Below are 21,079 nucleotides of genomic sequence, written 5' to 3'. Positions count from 1 at the left end.
AGCTGATCCGAGACCATGAGCCTGTAGTGCTCATCCAACTTCCGCTGAGAAGACCCATCAACGTCTTCGTTGGGGTCTGCAGAAGACGACATCGCTAGCTACGTGCTTCTGCCATGTATTTGGAACTACTATTAGTCAAAGAAAGAAAACAGGTAGTGTTTTAGAAACATGCTAACAAAGGTAGATGTGACAGCATTAGGCAGCATACACATGCAGATGAAGCAGTATCTTATTAAACTATACCAACAAAAAATTCGGCATGACCTTTGCTAAAAAATGGTCATGCCGGAGTGCCAAAAATTCGCAGGAACGGAAGTTAATCGACATTCCGGCGAAACATTGGCACTCAATGTACCTGCAGACACATTTCACACAACTTTTCCTTCCAGACATATGCTCAGGTCTAGCAAATATGTACTTTATCTGTGCAATTCACACCAAACACCACACTGCCCTCCTTCCAGACATATGCTCAGGTCTAGCAAATAAGCCACTACACTCAAGGAAATGCCAACTCAGGTGCTAAACAATTCAGAACAAATGTATGAATGCAATGCAATACTGTTTCAGGAAGCAAGTCATGTAGCTGCAATTGGGGGTAAAATGTTCACTTCATGTATACAGAACAAATACATGTATGAAAATTCTGTGGACAACATAGTGCATGCACCAGGAGATCAATACTCTTCAAAAATTCAGAACAAACATAGGGGGTTGTTTAAGATCATGGGTGTTCCTTGGAAGATGTTCAGCACGGTCAGTTATAGGTAATACACAAACTCTTGACAGAAGTAAATTTTGCATATACACGAGGGTAAGTAAAGTGAGCATGCATAGGTTTCTACAACAGCGGTATATAAATGCAAGAAAAGGAGAGAACAATATGTACATTTCATTACGAAGATATGAACTCACTCCAAGAAAGTAAACACAGTTAAATATATACTGCATGGTAAACATGTCTGTGATACATACAATCTAACACAGATGACATCTTGCACAATATAGAAATAAAATAGCAGCATGAATAGTATAGATACAGGTGAAACACAGCTACTTAGCAGTTGTTTTGTTGTCGGCATCTTTATTTTAAAAAAGTAAGCAGTGATCTTGGAATCTCCCTTCAGACCTACATATATATATGTAATCATCATTGTGTCTTCTTTACCTTCTTTTTTTTTAGCAACATGTATCTGCTTTAACTGGATAGAGCTAACTGGCATTGATTTAAGGGACGGTGAAAGTTGTTTCGGTGACACGTGATATCCAATTTTATAATTTATGGGCGTTTTACTGCTGTATTTGAAATCATACAGACTACTTTCTCCATTCCAAGTATCGCAACTTCTTGATACTGATGTATCTCGTTAAAATGCATCTAGATACATAATCAGGCTTAAGTAAAAAAAACTACTAATCGTGATTGGACAACTGGTGATAATTAGAGAGAACCAATCTTAACCAAATGGTAAGAAGGGTGTTTGTGCCATACATCTATAAAATACAGCTCATCGACTGTTAAATTGCACAAACAATCCAAGAGGAAATCGTTTAATGCCATATTTCTGTTGAATTGAGGTGACAGTTTGTTGTGCAAGTGTTGTTTGGGTAGTACTGATTCCATGGTATCTTGTTAATTGTGCAACTCTGTATGCGTTTCAGTTATTCTATTGCAATTATAGTTAAAAGGAACCTGAAAAATCTCATCTAAAAACATGTATGAACAGAAAAATCCAGTTAATTGTGCAACTCTGTATGCGTTTCAGTTATTCGAGCTTTGAAATTTTACAATCATCAGCACTGATGATTTCGCATGAACTACTCCAGGCAGAAAATCGAACCTTGCGACGGGGAGAAGCTGAAGAGGGGGTTGCTGGAGAGGAGGGCGATGGGGCGAGGTGGTGCGACGGGGCGAGGCGCTGCTACGACGGAGGGCGACGGGGCGAGGCGCTGCTGCGACGGAGGGCGACGGGTCGAGGTGAGGAACGATGGTGGATCGAGGAACGGGGCAAGGGAGAGAGGGAGGCAGGGGAGGGGCGCACCTGCGGTGGAGGGCGACGGCAGCGACGGCGGCTCGACGACGACAACGAAGGCGGATCGGCGGCGGCAGGGACGGCGGATCGACGGCGGCAGGGGAGAGGTCGACGACGACGGCAGGGATCGAAGAGCTATCTAACAGGTGGGGAACGACGGCCACACACGACTAAGTCGTGGAATGCCTACCCCCGGCGGTTTGGCGTAAACGCCGGCGGTAAATTCAAGCCACTAACAGGTGGGCCCGTGTGTGGTTTCCACCGGCGGAAACGTCCAATTCGTCGGCGGTATAATTTTTTCCCTTCCCAGCTGGCGATACAGCATTAGTTGTGTAAACCATGCACTGTAATCAAAACCAACTCATTAGCCCAGCGGTGCCACTCTTCTGCACAGCCGAGGCACCCAGGGTTCGAATCCCTGTGGGTGCAAAAAAGGCACCCTTTTTTTTCTTTTCTTAAGACCTTTTTTTATTGTTTCTAGTTATTTAGATAAATTGTAAAGTCCTTTGGCAACATCCGATAAAATAAAGCAATGAAGGATAAATTGCGAGACATAAATTGATGATTTTAATTCTTGAATGACTTCAAAGTCCTTTCGAGGATATCCGATAAAAAACCAAGACATAAATTTAGGATACTCTTGAGAAGGACAAATGGTTGTTCGAGGGATAATTATTATAAATACACAAATGACTTCAAAGTCCCTTCCGCTTGGTCCTTGTGACCCCACCGGTATCGTCGCGACTCCTTGTGTACGGAGGAACACTTGACCTAGGTAGCGTCGTCCTTCTTCTTCTTAGTGTGTAGGTTCTATCGTCTTCATCGGGTTCTTCCATCATTGGGTCTCCGACGAGGCCGTCGAAGTCTTGCTCGTCGGCAACTCCATCCATTCCGACGAGGGCCCTTTTTCCTCTCCTTACGACAACACGGCTGGGCCTTGACGGGTCAGTTATGAAGAAGCATTGCTTGACATGCTTAGCCAATACCCAAGGCTCATTTTGCGCGGTGGGGTTCTTGGTCTTGGATTTGGGGGGCAGTCGCATGGTGGTGACATACACATCTTCTTTTGTGACGTTCTTAGCCCATCTGACACGAAACATCGGTAGCTTCTCCCCGACGTAGTCGAGCTCCCAGATTTCCTCGATCCTTCCGTAGTACCTTTTCTTCTCTTCACCCGTGTACGATTCCATCGTCACACCCGAGTTCTGATAGTCGCTTCTGTTGTCTCTCTCCTCTGTGGAGAATGTGTAACCATTGATGTCGTATTTCTGATAAGTCATGAGGTTGGGGGTGGGCCCACAAGACAAGGCTAATATCATTTTTTCTACGCCGCTTGCCATTGGTGGGGGATTGGCATCAATCTGGTCTTTGAACCAGCTCGCGAAAGAGGAGTTGTGCGCTCTAAATACCTCTTCTTCCATCATCGGCTTGTCAGCCCTGCTCTTGATCATGTTTATGTGCTGATCCACCCAAGGCTCTACCTCATTCATGTGATGTAGTGCTACTAAGTGGGCCCTGTTAAAGTCTGTTCTCCTATCATCTTGATCCGCGTCGAGTTCCCTCCTGCCAGCGTTGTGGCCTACTCCCTCGAATCTGCCGAGGTGCTTGTTGGCGGGCAATCCAACCGGATGTGGGTCGTCCTCGTTTAAATAATTCTTGCAAAAAGAGATGCACTCCTCGGTGAGAAAGCCCTGGACGATGCTTCCATCCGGATGTGCCCTGTTACGAACGTATCCTTTGATGAAGCTGTTCATTCTTTCTAACGCCATCATGTTGTGAAGGAACGTGGGCCCAAGATCCTCGATATCGTCCACTATATGCACCAGCAGATGGACCATGATGTCAAAGAATGCGGGCGGGAAGTACATCTCCATCTCGCATAGGATGGTGACGATCTCTTCCTGCAGCCTCCCGAGTTTCTTGACGGTTATCGACTTTCAAGTGATGACGTCGAAGACGTTACACAGGTCAGTCAGCGTCGCACGAACGTGCGGTTCCATTATCCCTCGGATAGCAACCGGAAGTATCTGCATCATCATGACATGACAGTCATGAGACTTCATCCCGCTGAAGATTTTTTTCGTCGGGTCCAGCCATCTACGTATCAGCCCCGCGTAGCCTAGGGGAAATTTGACTTCTAGTAGGCACTTGAAGAATTGTTCGAGCTCATCGGGATTTAGAGTGAAGCAGGAGGGGCGAGGAGTTTCGCGCTGCTTGGCCACCCTTTTGCATTTCCGACCATCTGTTTCCTCCTCCTCGGTTTCCTGGTCAACCTGGGCGAAATGAAGCTCTTTTCTGATATCAAGGGCCATCAGGTCGTGTCTTGCTTTCGACCCATCTTTGGTCCTCTCCGGCATGTTGAGCACAGTGCCAAGCAAGCTCTCGCACACGTTCTTCGTGATATGCATGACATCAAGGCTATGAGGCGTACCGAGGATCTTCCAGTACGGCAAGTCCCAAAACACGGACCTCCTTTTCCATACCCCCAAGAGCGGCCCGGGTTCCTTTTTCTTTCTCTTGTCTCCTTTCTTCCGCTTCTGCATCTTTATCTTACCCGCCGGAGGGCAGTCTTTCCAGTTTTTGTTATCACCAGAATTTGACCGAGTCAGAGGTGGGCCGCGATCAAGATGGGCTTAAAGAATATACATGGAAGAAATACGTGAATCGGCCTGTTATGCAAAGTTTGGGCTAGATTGCCCGTGTATCTGTAATATAGTAGATCGCATCTTAGATTGAAAGATAGAGTTTAACCCGTGCACGGTTAGGTGCACGCCTAAATTAGAAAGTCCCCTGGACTATAAATATGTATCTAGGGTTTATGGAATAAACAACAATCATCGTTCACCACAAATCAATCTAGGCGCATCGCCAACTCCTTCGTCTCGAGGGTTTCTTCCGGGTAAGCATCATGCTGCCTAGATCGCATCTTGCGATCTAGGCGATGTTTATTCGTTGCCATGCGTTGCTCGTACTGAAGCCTTTTTGATGGCGAGCAACGTAGTTATCTTAGATGTGTTAGGGTTAGCATTGTTCTTCGTATCATATGTTGTCGTAGTGCAACCCTTAGACATCTAGCCGCCCTTACACCTATCTTAGGTGTAGGGGCGGCACCCCGCTTGATCATTATTTAGTAGATCCGATCCGTTACGGTTGCTCCTTGTTCTTCAAGGATTAGTTTAATATCTGCAATAGTTAGGCCTTACAAAGGGTTGGAGGATCCAGCGACGCGTAGGGTGTAGTTTGCTAGTCCTAGATAGGATGTTCCGGGGATCAACCTCGTGTTGGTTTTTAGGCCTTGTCTAGGATCGGCTTACGATCACCGTACGTGACCGCGAGGCCCAATCGTGAGTAGGATGATCCGATTATGCGGTGAAAACCCTAAATTGTCTTAGATCATTTTAGCTTTATCTTGATCAAGCAGGACCACCATATATTCGTACACCTCGTGCGAATCCTGGGTGGATCGGCTCCTTGAGCCGATTCACAGGATAACCTGAGAGCCGATCGAGGCTCGTATTTAATGTTTACGTGTATGCCATGCAGGAAACTAAGCGAGGCATCTCCATCACCTTCCTGACCAGGTATAGGTCAGGTGGCACGCCCTTGCATCAGCATCGGACGTGCGTGCCGGATGCTTTGTGGGCCGTCGCTCAGAGGGACCAGGGCCAGCCGCAGCCCTAAGTTGTTCCCAGCTCTACTGTGTTGCCCGTCGCTGCTCGCCGGTGAGTTTCTGACCGCAACACATTCTGGCACGCCCGGTGGGACCATCTTCGACATCAACCACATCGCCATCTACATCTGAGATGGCGGACGGCACCCCAGTCACGTACGAGGATCTGACCGACGAGCTCAAGAAGAAGTATGACGAGGTCAAAGCTATCCTCGAGGCCGACCTCATCGGCTCTTTTCACAGAACCCGTTCACATGGCATCAGGTGGAAAGGGTTCTCGCCTGATGGTGCGCTCGATGGAATAGACCTGTCCGCCCCGTCAGAGGAACGCACCAGGTCCCTGCGTCAGGAGATTAACTACATGGTGGCTCACTCGCTGCACCGCCACTCTGAGAACCTGGTGAACACTTTGGAGCATGTCGCTCTTCGGGTGATCCAGGAGATCATGAGGCACCAGTACTCTCCGTTAGGACCAGCTCTCGGGACACACCAAGGAGAGATGCCACTCCAGTCCCGTCCACCGCTGCCATTTGCGTTGGCAGCACCAGAAGTGCCGAATTCACCGGCATTCGTCATCTACAAGATCGGTGGTGACCCTAGTGACTGCCAGTTCTTGCATGAGGCGCCTAAGGAGATCCCTCACGGGTACATGTGCACATATGTGCCAGACTGCGGTAACTGGGCGCTCACAAACCAGGCCGCGACAGCAGGGACTTCTGGAAAAGCGGGAGGAACGTCAGCGACAGATCTTGAGAAGCAGACGTGGCTAGCTAAGTATGCCACTCCGACGAACCTCCAGAGCTCAGCTCCTGCAGTTGGCTTAGAGCTGGAAAAGCAAGCATGGCTGGCTAAGTACGCCACCCCGGCGAATCTTCAGAGTTCGACTCCTGCAGCCAGCACCGCGGATCAAATCAGTACTATACTGAGAGATCAGTTCGGCATGGTGCCGAAAAGGAGGACAATCGGCTATTCCAAGCCGTACCCCGATGAGTACGAATTGGTCCCGCTACCACCCAAATATCGGCTCCCTGATTTATCCAAATTCAGTGGATCAGATGGTTCCAGCTCCATCGAGCATGTGAGCCGATATTTGGCACAGCTAGGAACGGCCTCAGCATCGGATCCACTACGCGTGAGGTTCTTCGCACAGTCCCTCACGGGATCGGCTTTCGGGTGGTACACTTCGTTGCCACCAGACTCGATCCGGACTTGGAAGCAGTTGGAAGAACAGTTCCACATGCAGTACCACTCAGAAGCTTCCGAGTCTGGCCTTGCCGATCTGGCGCAGATACGTCAGAAGCGTGGGGAAACTGTGGCAGAATACGTCCAGCGCTTCATAAATCTGAGGAACCGATGTTATTCGGCTCGTGTAACTGAAAAAGAAGCAGTCGAGTTGGCAGTGGTGGGCCTTGCATCACAAATCAAGGATATGGCTTCCCAAGCAGACTACCCTTCACTGGCGCACATGGTTCAGAAACTGTCGGCATATGAACAGCGCCATCCGGACTTGTACCAGGACAAATTCAAGCGTGCGGTAGTCCTGGTTGAGGCAGATGAAGACGAAGGCGCTGCGGGAGATCAAGAGGTAGCAGTGGCTGAATGGACTCGGGGGGCAACCCCCGTGTCCTGCAAATGGGTTAAGCCACCAGGTCCGCCCAGAGGGTTCGATTTTGACGTGACCAAAACTGAGCAAATCTTCGACCTCTTACTCAAGGAGAAGCAGTTGAAGATACCCGAAGGCCTCAAAATCCCCACGGTACAGGAGCTGAACGGAAAGCCATACTGCAAATGGCATAACTCGGTCTCTCATGCCACCAACGACTGCAGGGTGTGGCGTCAGCAGATCCAAATGGCGATAGAACAAGGACGTCTGATTTTCAGCCAGTACGCCATGAAGGTCGACACCCACCCCTTCCCCGCCGTTAACATGGTGGAGTGCACTTACCCTGAAGGTTGCCAGCCAGGATCCTCGTTCAGCATCAACATGGTAGGACCTGGGCACCACTCTGGCAAGGATGGAGACGAGGGCAGCTGCTCTCGTAGCAAGGACACGGAGGAGGCCACTCCACGCGATCGGCTCCGTCACGATGGCAAGCGCTACGTCACAGAGGGAGAAGTGAAGAACATAAGATATCAGCGACCTCTCTCTGATCACCTCCTCAACAAGTATGTGAGTCAATATAGCCAACGCCGACGATCCAGCGACGATGATGATAGAGACCGTCTGGCTAGGGATGCCAGGAGACATCGTCGGCATGATCGCGATGAGGAGGAGTACGAGCGCCGTGCCAAGGAAGAATCGAGGGAGCAAGACGATGAAGATAGGCACTGGGACTGTCCCTTCTTCAGACACTGCTGGGATTCAGGAATGAGCCGATTGCCTACAATCGGCAACTGCCCAGAATGTAGACAGAAGAGGAAGGATGCAGCTAACGTGTCCGTGTTCCAACGCTTAGGGCCTCTCCCGCCTCGAAGCAAACACGCTGAGTCCCCTCGGATGGAAGATCTCGAGGATTTGGAAGACGAGGGAGAAGAAGAAGAAGGCAGGTACCACCGACCAAGGTGGTGCCCTGATGGACTCAGCCGTTCCCAAAAGCGTAGGGTTCAGCGATTGCGCGGCTTGGAGGAAGCCGAAAGGTTATACCTGCACACGCTAAGGAAGGCGCGGCCTGATCTGGCCACGAAAATTCAGCGAACCCTGGATGAGGAGGGTCGACCACGGAAAATGGAGTGGCGCCCCAAGCAAAAGAAAGCCGATGATGAGACATCGGCTGGCACAAACATGGTGCTCGTCCTTCCGACGGAGTTTAGTGCTCCAGGATTACACGAGGCACCCAATTTTGACGACTGCGAGCACATCAACGTGACGAAGGGCAGGGTTAGGCTAGTCTTATCCACTGGCCTGACCGTGTAGCAAGAGCAAACCGATGAGCAAACGTGGCGAGGCCGATCCTTGGATCGGCCCCAAAGATCTATGAAGGAACATTACAAAACCTTCATTTGAGCGATTCAATATGGAGGCCGATTCCAGCAATCGGCCAAAATTATCCTCACCACATGTTCTGCTTGTATGCAACGTCGATCTACTGGGCAGCGGTTTACGTCGGCTGATGAGTCAGGGAAAATCAACATTGGTCCTACCGAAGCCGACGTGCAGATACGGTGCCTTGGCTAAACTACAGAGCCGATATCTGCAGTTACCTGACAGATTCGGCTCGGGGGGCACCTAATCAGGGGAACATGTGCAGGTGAACATGTGTGCTGTGAAATATTGGGGGCCGATAGAAAAATCGGCCAGTAAAAAAAAATATATACTCATAGTGGGTATAAAGCCGATGCATGGCCATCGACTCAAGAGGTACAGCTGATATAAGCAGAAGCCCGATGGAGCAGTTGTTGAGTTACAAGGAGAGGCTCTACTGGATGAATTCCTTCTCAAGACCTCCAACTCCTTCTGCAAGTCTTCAAGTTCAGCAGTGCCAGTGTAAGCATGCAGATCAGGTTAAAGGTGAGTCCAACAAAGGGAGCACACCTATCCTAGGAGCATGAGCACAGCCGATAACGAATCAAGCGGCTATGGCGTTTTGCCTGGCGTGGACTAAGGTGGCGGCTTGGTCGATGTCACTTTCAGAGGTTGTTACGTCCAGAGTCTTGGAGGGCATCAGAAATTCAAAACATCCTCACCGGAAGTTGCATCAGTCTGCCAAAGATGAGGAGCCGAGCTGATCAGCAAGGTGCAAAGGATTGAACTAGGAGGAGTCGGAAAGCCATTATGTTTGAGGTTTCTTAGTTCAAGGAACGGATTCGCTGATCTTTCCGAACCCTTTCAGTGCGTCGGTTCTTTGGGCGTAAGCTTCCCTGCCACGTTTTGATGGGAGCTGAAGAGGCTCGGGGGGGGGGGCAGCTCGCCCTGAAAAATCTTTGCTCTGGAGAGCCGATTTTGTTGGAATCGGCTGGTTCTGCATTATAACTTGGAAGCCGATGGTGACACGTTTGGCTGATTCATTACTGTTCTCGCCTTGGATGAGGCTTGGGGGGCAACTCGCCCGAAAGGTTCTTGGCTCTGGAGAGCCAATTTGGTTGGAATTGGCTGGCTCTACATCGCAACTGTTCTGAAGAGTGGTGCTTTTGTTACGGAGTTATCAGTTTCAGCATCCAAGCTGATTCAGCAACAGTTCCAGGGCTCTCTTAAAGATGCCCGCTCAAGACCAAATCGCCGGCCTGCTGCGATCGGCTGTACCAAGTTCTATCATCGTCAGCGGAGCTGGCTAACTTGGAGGGATGACTGAATTGGCCTGTCTCGCAGATTATCGTGAGAGACCAATGCGTTGCCACCGGTCATTGAGCATTGGTTAGGCTAAAAATCGGCTAAGTCAGCATAAAGGACATCGGCAAAATCAAAGGAAGTTTTTCATTAATAATAAGATTTCTTACAAAGAGAAGCCGATTGTTCAACAAAAGGAACAGATTGCTACTGCTAATCCTATGCTAGTAGGTCCCTACTCTAAGGGCTGTTGCTGTCTTCGCCGTCGCTGGGGTAGCTGCCGTCATTGCTGCTGTCGACGAGTTCCTCGTTGCTGCTACTGTAACCTTCAGCGGAGGCTTCTTCCTCGTCATCATCATCGTCCTCATCTGACCAAGCCCAGCCACGGATGCGCTTTGGCGGTGGTTCGTCGGAGGAGGTGTCGTCCTCCTGTTCCTTCTTCGTGTCGGAGGAGATGTCTTTGTCTTCGCCATCCTCTTTTTCTTCTTTGGTGATGGAGGTGAATTTACCCCGGAAGGGAGGGTCGTCGTCGTCGCTCTCCGCCTCCAGTGCTCCATCAATCAAGAATCGGAGGTCATCCTCCCCGTCAGTCAGGGGCATGGCCCCATCTGACCAGACGAGGTCCTCGGGTAGGCCCTCTGGCACGAAATCGAAGTCCCACTCCCGCTCGTCCCAATGCTTGGGAGCGCGCCTGTTGTACGCCTCCATCTGGTTGTGCCCTGGGATCGACTCGCTTGAGGAAGAGGATTGGAGAGAAACAGAAGAGGAGGAAGAGGACGACATGGCTATGGAAGGAGAGGGTTTTTTGGCTGACGGCTAATTTGGAGCAGGGGGGATGAAGAGGTGAATTGTTCGATGTTGTAAATAAAAGGGGATAGAATAGAGATTTATTGCTCGAGCAGTTTCCGAGGAGGTGGAGCCAAAATTGTCAAATCGTGCAGAGAAGTTGAGAAGGCAAGTCATCATGATGAAGAATACTGCGACGGTTCTGCTCTGCCACGACATGACCCGACGAAGAAAAAGCAGAGTGTTTTTGGAATTATCAATTCCAAAACCAGGGGGACATGTGTTATCACCAGAATTTGACCGAGTCAGAGGTGGGCCGCGATCAAGATGGGCTTAAAGAATATACATGGAAGAAATACGTGAATCGGCCTGTTATGCAAAGTTTGGGCTAGATTGCCCGTGTATCTGTAATATAGTAGATCGCATCTTAGATTGAAAGATAGAGTTTAACCCGTGCACGGTTAGGTGCACGCCTAAATTAGAAAGTCCCCTGGACTATAAATATGTATCTAGGGTTTATGGAATAAACAACAATCATCGTTCACCACAAATCAATCTAGGCGCATCGCCAACTCCTTCGTCTCGAGGGTTTCTTCCGGGTAAGCATCATGCTGCCTAGATCACATCTTGCGATCTAGGCAGTACAAGTTTATTCGTTGCCATGCGTTGCTCGTACTGAAGCCTTTTTGATGGCGAGCAACGTAGTTATCTTAGATGTGTTAGGGTTAGCATTGTTCTTCGTATCATATGCTGTCGTAGTGCAACCCTTAGACATCTAGCCGCCCTTACACCTATCTTAGGTGTAGGGGCGGCACCCCGCTTGATCATTATTTAGTAGATCCGATCCGTTACGGTTGCTCCTTGTTCTTCAAGGATTAGTTTAATATCTGCAATAGTTAGGCCTTACAAAGGGTTGGAGGATCCAGCGACGCGTAGGGTGTAGTTTGCTAGCCCTAGACAGGATGTTCCGGGGATCAACCTCGTGTTGGTTTTTAGGCCTTGTCTAGGATCGGCTTACGATCACCGTACGTGACCGCGAGGCCCAATCGTGAGTAGGATGATCCGATTATGCGGTGAAAACCCTAAATCGTCGTAGATCGTTTTAGCTTTATCTTGATCAAGCAGGACCACCATATATTCATACACCTCGTGCGAATCATGGGTGGATCGGCTCCTTGAGCCGATTCACAGGATAACCTGAGAGCCGATCGAGGCTCGTATTTAATGTTTACGTGTATGCCATGCAGGAAACTAAGCGAGGCATCTCCATCACCTTCCTGACCAGGTATAGGTCAGGTGGCACGCCCTTGCATCAGCATCGGACGTGCGTGCTGGAGGCTTTGCGGGCCGTCGCTCAAAGGGACCAGGGCCAGCCGCAGCCCTAAGTTGTTCCTGGCTCTACTGTGTTGCCCGTCGCTGCTCGCCGGTGGGTTTCTGACCGCAACAGTTTTTCAACAGAGTATCTATCTCTTCGCCGCTTCTCCTAGGTGGAGGTCCCTCGACCTCATCCTTCCCATTGAACAGGTCTCCACGCTTCCTCCACGGGTCATTCTTGGGAAGCCACATTCGATGCCTCATGTAGACGGTTTTTGAAGACCCGGGATCCTTACCCAGCTGTAAAAACGGCGTCTTTTCCATGCACCTCACACATGCCTTGTGTCCGTGGCACACCTGGCACGCGATATATCCGTATCCAAGATAGTCCTGCACCGTCGTTGATGTCTACGCCCCCTCCTTTTCCTGTAGACAGTGTTGGGCCTCCAAGAGCAGAGGTTTGTAGAACAGCAGCAAGTTTTACCTTAAGTGGATCACCCAAGGTTTATCGAACTCAGGGAGGAAGAGGTCAAAGATATCCCTCTCATGCAACCCTGCAACCACAAAGCAAGAAGTCTCTTGTGTCCCCAACACACCTAATAGGTGCACTAGTTCGGCGAAGAGATAGTGAAATACAGGTGGTATGAATAAATAGTAGCAGTAGCAACGGCACCAGAAAAGTGCTTTGCCCAGACAAGAATCACGCAGTACTGACGCAGCAGTTGTAACGCAGTATAAAATTAAACAAGCAGCGATAGCAGTATTTAGGAACAAGGCCTAGGGATCATACTTTCACTAGTGGACACTCTCAACATTGATCACATAACAGAATAGATAAATGCATACTCTACACTCTTTTGTTGGATGATGAACACCATTGCGTAGGATTACACGAACCCTCAATGCCGGAGTTAACAAGCTCCACAATTCAATGTTCATATTTAAATAACCTTAGAGTGCATGAAAGATCAACACGACTAAACCAGGTACTAACATAGCATGCACACTGTCACCTTCACACTATGTAGGAGGAATAGATCACATCAATACCATCATAGCAATAGTTAACTTCATAATCTACAAGAGATCATAATCATAGCCTACGCCAAGTACTAACACGGATGCACACACTGTCACCATTACACTGTGCAGGAGGAATAAACTACTTTAATAACATCACTAGAGTAGCACATAGATAAATTGTGATACAACACACATTGCAATCATAAAGAGATATAAATAAGCACTTCACTATGCCATTCATAACAGTGAATAAGTATTCTGTGAAATATAGCCTAAGAGACCCACACGGTGCACACACTGTCACCTTTACACACGTGGGACAAGGAGTCTCCGGAGATCACATATGTAAAATTCACTTGACTAGCATAACGACATCTAGATTACAAGCATCATCATATGAATCTCAATCATGTAAGGCAGCTCATGAGATTATTGTATTGAAGTACATAGGAGAGAGATGAACCACATAGCTACCGGTACAGCCCCGAGCCTCGATGGAGAACTACTCCCTCCTCATGGGAGACAGCAGCGTTGATGAAGATGGCGGTGGTGTCGATGGAGGAGCCTTCCGGGGGCACTTCCCCGTCCAGGCGGCGTGCCGGAACAGAGACTCCTGTCCCCCAGATCTTGGCTTCGCGATGGCGGCGGCTGTGGATGGTTTCTCGTACCGTGGCTTTTTCGTATCGAGGTTTTAGGTCCAGGGGCTTTATATAGGCGAAGAGGCGGCGTCAGAAGGTCGAAGGGGCGCCGACACTATAGGGGGGCGCGGGCCCCCCCTTGGCCGCGCCGGCCTAGGGTTTGGTGGGCCTGTGCCCCTCCTCTGGCGGTTCTCGTGTGTTCTGGATGCTTCCGGGCAAAATAGGAACCTGGGCGTTGATTTCGTCCGATTCCGAGAATATTTCGTTACTAGGATTTCTGAAACCAAAAACCGCAGAAAACAGGAACTGGCCCTTCGGCATCTCGTCAATAGGTTAGTTCCAGAAAATGCATAATAATGACATAAAGTGTGCATAAAACATGTAGAAATCATCAATAATGTGGCATGGAACATAAGAAATTATCGATACGTCGGAGACGTATCAGCATCCCCAAGCTTAGTTTCTGCTCGTCCCGAGCAGGTAAACGATAAACAAAGATAATTTCTGGAGTGACATGCCATCATAACCTTGATCATACTATTGTAAGCATATGTAGTGAATGCAGCGATCAAAACAATGTATATGACATGAGTAAACAACTGAATCATAAAGCAAAGACTTTTCATGAATGGCACTTTCAAGACAAGCATCAATAAGTCTTGCATAAGAGTTAACTCATAAAGCAATAATTCAAAGTAAAGGTATTGAAGCAACACAATGGAAGATTAAGTTTCAGCGGTTGCTTTCAACTTGTAACATGTATATCTCATGGATAATTGTCAATGCAAAGCAATATAACAAATGCAATAAGCAAGTATGTAGGAATCAATGCACAGTTCACACAAGTGTTTGCTTCTTGAGGTGGAGAGAAATAAGTGAACTGACTCAACAATAAAAGTAAAAGAATGGTCCTCCATAGAGGAAAAGCATCGATTGCTATATTTGTGCTAGAGCTTTTATTTTGAAAACATGAAACAATTTTGTCAACGGTAGTAATAAAGCATATGAGTTATGTAAATTATATCTTACAAGTTGCAAGCCTCATGCATAGTATACTAATAGTGCCCGCACCTTGTCCTAATTAGCTTGGACTACCGGATCATCGCAATACACATGTTTTAACCAAGTGTCACAATGGGGTACCTCCATGCCGCCTGTACAAAGGTCTAAGGAGAAAGCTCGCATCGGATTTCTCGCTATTGATTATTCTCAACTTAGACATCCATACCGGGACAACATAGACAACAGATAATGGACTCCTCTTTTATGCATAAGCATGTAACAACAATTAATTTTCTCATATGAGATTGAGGATATTTGTCCAAAACTGAAACTTCCACCATGGATCATGGCTTTAGTTAGCGGCCCAATGTTCTTCTCTAACAATATGTATGCTCCAACCATTAAGGTGGTAGATCTCTCTTACTTCAGACAAGACGGACATGCATAGCAACTCACATGATATTCAACAAAGAATAGTTGATGGCGTCCCCAGTGAACATGGTTATCGCACAACAAGCAACTTAATAAGAGATAAAGTGCATAAGTATATATTCAATACCACAATAGTTTTTAAGCTATTTGTCCCATGAGCTATATATTGTAAAGGTGAAGAATGGAAATTTTAAAGGTAGCACTCAAGCAATTTACTTTGGAATGGCGGAGAAATACCATGTAGTAGGTAGGTATGGTGGACACAAATAGCATAGTGGTTGGCTCAAGTATTTGGATGCATGAGAAGTATTCCCTCTCGATACAAGGTTTAGGCTAGCAAGGCTATTTGAAACAAACACAAGGATGAAGTGGTGCAGCAAAACTCACATAAAAGACATATTGTAAACATTATAAGACTCTACACCGTCTTCCTTGTTGTTCAAACTCAATACTAGAAATTATCTAGACCTTAGAGAGACCAAATATGCAAACCAAATTTTAGCATGCTCTATGTATTTCTTCATTAATAGGTGCAAAGTATATGATGCAAGAGCTTAAACATGAGCACAACAATTGCCAAGTATCACATTACCCAAGACATTATAGCAATTACTACATGTATCATTTTCCAATTCCAACCATATAACAATTTAACGAAGAAGAAACTTCGCCATGAATACTAAAAGCTAAGAACACATGTGTTCATACGAACCAGCGGAGCGTGTCTCTCTCCCACACAAGCATTTATTCAAACAAAAACAAAAACAAAAGCACACAGACGCTCCAAGTAAAGTACATAAGATGTGACCGAATAAAAATATAGTTTCAGGGGAGGAACCTGATAATGTTGTCGATGAAGAAGGGGATGCCTTGGGCATCCCCAAGCTTAGACGCTTGAGTCTTCTTGATATATGCAGGGGTGAACCACTGGGGCATCCCCAAGCTTAGACTTTTCACTCTTCTTGATCATAGTATATCATCCTCCTCTCTTGACCCTTGAAAACTTTCTCCACACCAAACTCGAAACAAACTCATTAGAGGGTTAGTGCATAATAAAAATTCACATGTTCAGAGGTGACACAATCATTCTTAACACTTCTGGACATTGCACAAAGCTACTGGAAGTCAATCGAATCGAAAAATCCATCGAACATATCAAAACAGGCAATGCGAAATAAAAGGCAGAATCTGTCAAAACAGAACAGTCCGTAAAGACGAATTTTATTGAGGCACCAGACTTGCTCAAATGAAAATGCCCAAATTGAATGAAAGTTGCGTACATATCTGAGGATCACTCACGTAAATTGGCATAATTTTCTGAGTTACCTACAGAGAATTTTTCCCAGATTCGTGACAGCAAAGAAATCTGTTTCTGCGCAGTAATCCAAATCTAGTATGAACCTTACTATCAACAACTTTACTTGGCACAACAAAACACAAAACTAAGATAAGGAGAGGTTGCTACAGTAGTAAACAACTTCCAGGACACAAAAATAAAACAAGGTACTGTAGCAAAATAACACATGGGTTATCTCCCAAGAAGTTCTTTCTTTATAGCCATTAAGATGGGCTCAGCAGTTTTAATGATGCACTCGCAAGAAATAGTATTTGAAGCAAAAGAGAGCATCAAGAGGCAAATTCAAAACACATTTAAGTCTAACATGCTTCCTATGAAAACGAATCTTGTAAATAAACAAGTTCATGAAGAGCAAAGTAACAAGCATAGGAAGATAAAACAAGTGTAGTTTCAAAAATTTCAGCACATAGAGAGGCATTTTAATAACATGAAAATTTCTACAACCATATTTTCCTCTCTCATAATAACTTTCAGTAGCAACATGAGCAAACTCAACAATATAACTATCACATAAAGCATTCTTATCATGAGTCTCATGCATAAAATTATTACTACCCACATAAGCATAATCAATTTTATCAGTAATAGCGGGAGCAAATTCATAAAAGTAGCTATCATTATTATTCTCATCATCAAATATAGGAGGCATATTGAAATCATAATCAAATTTATCCTCCATAACAGGTGGTACCAAAAGACTACTATCATTATAATCATCATAAATAGGAGGTAAAGAATCATCAAAGTAAATTTCCTCCTCAATTCTTGGGGGACTAAAAAGATCATGCTCATCAAAACCAGCTTCCCCAAGCTTAGAATTTTCCATAGCATTAGCAACAATAGTGTTCAAAGCATTCATATTAATAACATTCCCATTAGCATGCATATAAAGTTCCATGGGTTTTTTTAATTTTCTCTTCAAACACATCATGTCCTAATTCAAGATAAAGTTCATAAAGATCTCTCATATTTTTGTTGTTTTCCATTATGCCTAACTAGTGTAAACAAGAAACAAAAAGTTGCAATTGCAGGATCTAAAGGAAATAGCTTTGAGTACTTACGGCGCCGGAAAATAGCTTAGTAGCCGAGATCCGGAGTGTGAGTACCTTTTACCTTTCCTCCCCGGCAACGGCGCCAGAAAATAGCTTGACTGCCTACAACTGGCGCGTAGTTGACGAGGGAGGAAATCCCTGTATTGTAGCTTTTTGTTCCCCGGCAACGGCGCCAGAAAATAGCTTGATGTCTACGCCCCCTCCTTTTTCCTGTAGACAGTGTTGGGCCTCCAAGAGCAGAGGTTTGTAGAACAGCAGCAAGTTTTCCCTTAAGTGGATCACCCAAGGTTTATCGAACTCAGGGAGGAAGAGGTCAAAGATATCCCTCTCATGCAACCCTGCAACCACAAAGCAAGAAGTCTCTTGTGTCCCCAACACACCTAATAGGTGCACTAGTTCGGCGAAGAGATAGTGAAATACAGGTGGTATAAATAAATAGTAGCAGTAGCAACGGCACCAGAAAAGTGCTTTGCCCAGGACAGTAAACAAGCAGTAGTGACGCAGCAGTAGTAACGCAGTAAAACAGTAAACAAGCAGCGATAGCAGTATTTAGGAACAAGGCCTAGGGATCATATTTTCACTAGTGGACACTCTCAACATTGATCACATAACAGAATAGATAAATGCATACTCTACACTCTTTTGTTGGATGATGAACACCATTGCGTAGGATTACACGAACCCTCAATGCCGGAGTTAACAAGCTCCACAATTCAATGTTCATATTTAAATAACCTTAGAGTGCATGAAAGATCAACACGACTAAACCAAGTACTAACATAGCATGCACACTGTCACCTTCACACTATGTAGGAGGAATATATCACATCAATACCATCATAGCAATAGTTAACTTCATAATCTACAAGAGATCATAATCATAGCCTACGCCAAGTACTAACACGGATGCACACACTGTCACCATTACACCGTGCAGGAGGAATAAACTACTTTAATAACATCACTAGAGTAGCACATAGATAAATTGTGATACAAAACACATTGCAATCATAAAGAGATATAAATAAGCACTTCACTATGCCATTCAAAACAGTGAATAAGTATTCTGTGAAATATAGCCTAAGAGACCCACACGGTGCACACACTGTCACCTTTACACACGTGGGACAAGGAGTCTCCGGAGATCACATAAGTAAAATTCACTTGACTAGCATAACGACATCTAGATTACAAGCATCATCATATGAATCTCAATCATGTAAGGCAGCTCATGAGATTATTGTATTGAAGTACATAGGAGAGAGATGAACCACATAGCTACCGGTACAGCCCCGAGCCTCGATGGAGAACTACTCCCTCCTCATGGGAGACAGCAGCGTTGATGAAGATGGCGGTGGTGTCGATGGAGGAGCCTTCCGGGGGCACTTCCCCGTCCCGGCGGCGTGCCGGAACAGAGACTCCTATCCCCCAAATCTTGGCTTCGCGATGGCGGCGGCTCTGGATGGTTTCTCGTACCGTGGCTTTTTCGTATCGAGGTTTTAGGTCCAGGGGCTTTATATAGGCGAAGAGGCGGCGTCAGAAGGTCGAAGGGGCGCTGACACTATAGGGGGGCGCGGGCCCCCCCTTGGCCACGCCGGCCTAGGGTTTGGTGGGCCTGTGCCCCTCCTCTGGCGGTTCTCGTGTGTTCTGGATGCTTCCGGGCAAAATAGGAACCTGGGCGTTGATTTCGTCCGATTCCGAGAATATTTCGTTACTAGGATTTCTGAAACCAAAAACCGCAGAAAACAGGAACTGGCCCTTCGGCATCTCGTCAATAGGTTAGTTCCATAAAATGCATAATAATGACATAAAGTGTGCATAAAACATGTAGAAATCATCAATAATGTGGCATGGAACATAAGAAATTATCGATACGTCGGAGACGTATCAGTCGTCAACAGTGCGGCTTTCATACGGAAAGTTTCTTGTCCGTAGGCGTCCCAAGTTTCTATCCCTTCCTCCCACAGAGTGACTAGCTCCTCCTTCAATAGCTCCAGATACAGGTTGATATCGCTCCCTGGCTGCGTCGGCCCTTGGATTAGCATACTCATGTGTATGTACTTCTTCTTCAGGCATAGCCATGTAGGGAGGTTGTACATCCATACAAACACGGGCCAGGTGCTGTGCTTGCTGCTTTGGTTCCCAAACGGATTGAGTCCGTCGGTGCTCGCACCCAACCTGATGTTCCTTGGTTCTTTCCCGAATTCTTCGTAATACTCATCGTCTAATGTTTTCCACTGGCTTGCATCCGAAGGGTGTGTTAGCACTGGGTTTTCAACCCGTTCCACATCACGCATCACCGCCTCCTTTCTTTCCGCGTGCCAGCGCATGAGCTTTGCTTCCTTGGGGTCCACGAAGTACCGCTGCAGACGGGGCGTGAGCGGGAAGTACCACACAACTTTTCGAGGAGATTTTCTTGTCCCTCTCTTGTATCGAGATTCGCCACACTGTGGGCATGTATCGAGATTGGCATGCTCGTTCCGATATATTACGCAGTCACTGATGCATGCGTGGTATTTCTGGTGCGGTAAATCGAGAGGGCACACGATTTTCTTGGCCTCCTATAGGCTACCGGCACACGTGTTATCTTTAGGAAAGTGGATCTTCAAGTATCCGAAGAGTTCGTCCACGCTTGTGTCCGTCCATTTGTGCTTTGCCTTCATCTCCATAATATCGAGAGCGTATCTCAGACGGCTCTCCTCCGTCCCACGATCTGCATCGTACAACGGAGTTCTCGAGTCTACCTCGAGTTGATCCAGCTTAGCCTTCCGTCTACCAGCGATTTTGGGGTCGGTCGATGTGTTGCTGAGAAGAAGTTCTTGAACATGACGGTCCTGCACGGCCGCGGTTAGCGGGGTATTTCTACTCATCTCCTCGTCGGCCGCATGTTCTTCACGGCCTTCTTGATCACCATCAACGTGTGCGCCATCCTCTTCAACCTCCTCTCCATTGTCGTGTGGGGCATCCTCTCCATCACCTTCATTATCATCATCTCCACCATCATCATCTCCATCATCATCACTCATCCACTGAGTATGCCCCTCCATGAAACTATACCTGAGCAGGTGTTGATTCACTATGCCTGAGAAGGGGTCAAACAACGATCCTAGCTTGCATCTTCGACAAGGACACATTATATCCTTTCGCTTTTTTCGATACATGTCGGCCGTCGCGCGTTCCACGTATCTATCCACGACGCTTTCCCTCATCGCGATGACCATCGCCGCCTACAAGACAAGATAATTGATTACACCACCGTCTCGGTTTTCACGGAAAAAATTCGGCATGACCTTTGCTAAATATTGTCATGCTGGAGTTCCAAAATTCGCCGGAACGGAAGTTAATCAACATTCCGGCAAAACATTGGCAACTCAATGTTCCTGCACGCGTAAACAAATGCAAAACAATGCATTTACATATATGGACCACCTTTTGCCACCACTAGTACTAGTGATATAACCGCGAATTTTCGCCAACATATGAACATTCCACTCATTTAGTTATGTAC

This window comes from Lolium perenne, chromosome 1 (assembly GCF_019359855.2).
Source record: "Lolium perenne isolate Kyuss_39 chromosome 1, Kyuss_2.0, whole genome shotgun sequence".
In the NCBI taxonomy this organism is placed as follows: domain Eukaryota; kingdom Viridiplantae; phylum Streptophyta; class Magnoliopsida; order Poales; family Poaceae; genus Lolium; species Lolium perenne.
The sequence above is the reverse complement of the archived record's forward strand: the minus strand, read 5'-3'. Positions refer to the sequence as shown.